The sequence below is a fragment of the Montipora capricornis genome, chromosome 14 (assembly GCF_036669925.1).
Source record: "Montipora capricornis isolate CH-2021 chromosome 14, ASM3666992v2, whole genome shotgun sequence".
In the NCBI taxonomy this organism is placed as follows: domain Eukaryota; kingdom Metazoa; phylum Cnidaria; class Anthozoa; order Scleractinia; family Acroporidae; genus Montipora; species Montipora capricornis.
The window spans coordinates 49,456,755-49,458,852 of NC_090896.1; positions in this window are offsets into that span (position 1 = coordinate 49,456,755).

The following is a 2,098-nucleotide window of genomic DNA, read 5'->3' on the forward strand; positions in this document are numbered from 1 at the left end:
CATTTTACAGTTGTGTGCTTAGTTAACTGGGCGATGAATGAAAGTGAGGCTGGAGTTGACCTTGTTTAGATAGAAACCTCACTGCTTTTGTTATGTAAATTCGTACTAATTAGCATGACAACATCATTAACATATAAAAAAGGAGGTGTATCATAACAAGCTCAACACCAGCCTACACTTTCATTTAAAGGCCAGGTAACTAAGCACACAACTGTAAGGAGGTGTATTGGAAAGTGAAGACCACCCCTCCCCAAATAACTTGCACGTGGATTCATCATTTATTTTGGGGGGAGGGGGGTACTAATTCTTCATTTTGTTTTGTCCAAGATTGAATCTTAGACATTTCAAATGGAAAATGAAGACCACGCTCCCCACCCCTACCCCCCTCCCAAATTTCAATGATGAAAAGATGGCAGGTTTCAAATTGCGAGAAGATTCATCATTCATTTTGGGGGGAGGGGAGTACTGATTTTTCATTTTGTTTTGTACAAGATTGTAGCTCGGTGAGTAGGAAACACGATCGGGTAAGGGTGAATCCCGTCCGGCAGCATGTATATATGCAGTCCAATCTACAGCATTTTGGACAACAGATTGAAGTGGCGGCATAACACCACTTGCCAAACTTTTCTGATACAATATCTGTAAAAGCAAAAGGACATCTTCGAACGCCATCGTATATATGATACAACAAAAAGCAAATGTGTAATCACCACTTCCCCTGCACAATACAAAAGTAACTGCTTTTCTCTAATTGAAAAATGATCACGCTGTCCCGCATGGCGAAAACGCCACCCTCGTCAAGTTCTTCTGCATGCAGTACAATCGGGATGACAAAGTGTTACACTTTTTTTTGAGACCGAGCGGAGTGAGCGCACAGTGAACGGAGCGAGGTCTCAAAAAAAAAAAGCGTAAAATTTTTAATCCCGACTTCACTACTCAGTGCTTGTTCATACTAACTCTTTTGATATGACTCTTCCAAATGACTTTCATACAATTTCCCCGTATATTTTCAAGGATTATTAGCAGTTTCATTCGACTCCTTTTGGGAGGACTTGGATGTATTTTTTAAACCGTGCTTGAATGGGTCACCGTTCTTTGTAAGAAACCACTCTTGCATGAAATGTTAGACTCAGTCGGATCCAATAGCGCTCAGGTAAATTAAGGCATGGGTAAACAATGATTTAATCAAAACGTGATGGGGGTGGTCTAACTCGGAGCACTTAAGCATTAGAAAGATGAATCTTTGCCAAACACATACAAGTGTGGTTTCTGTCAATTTGGTATGTGCCCAATATGCTCATGTTGTCACGTGACTGCACGCGGCCAGAAAACAATAAAATGTCTTTCGACAAAAATGGCAACACTTTTTGTTGCGAGTTATTAAACTGGACTGGTTTAGGACAATGTGTAATGCAAGCTTCCACAAAACTGTGCTTGGCCTTTTTTGAATTTTTTACTTTTTTTGAAAATAAACGGTTTTTTCAACTAGACCCAGTCCCCCAGGGCAGTTTTATCCCATCTTGACGCCTTCCTTTTACATATTTAACAAAGGCCAAGCACAGAAGTGATATACTAATCGGCCTTAACAAGATGCAACCGGTAAAACAATTGAGAACACACGAAAAAGTGTTGCCGTTTCAAAACTGACAAGCTTTTTAAACAGATGGAGGTCACATGACCTAAGTTGCATAATTAAAACAAAAGGAATTGACTTAAACTAAAAATGTAAGCGGCTGACAAAGTTTTATGTGTCTATATCTAAAGCTGTAAGAGATAGACCACCCCCTCACTTTTGAAGTGAGCAAATTAAGGCAAATTGAGACCCATGCCTTAATTTACCAGAGCGGGTGGTAATCGATCTTAATCAAATGTTGCAAAGACATGTCCATGTCTTCAGTCAAGCGCTAAATCTGAGAGAAATTTTTTTCTAGAGCAGAATTTGGGTGTGTGTTTGCTATTCAAACTAAAGCCGACTAAAAACATTCTAAATTTGCGTATTCCGTACAGCAAATAGTCACAGTCAACGCACAGCGACAAACACAACAACCATATTTCCCTACACCCAACTATCGGTTCCTGTTGAAATTCCGTTTTTGCA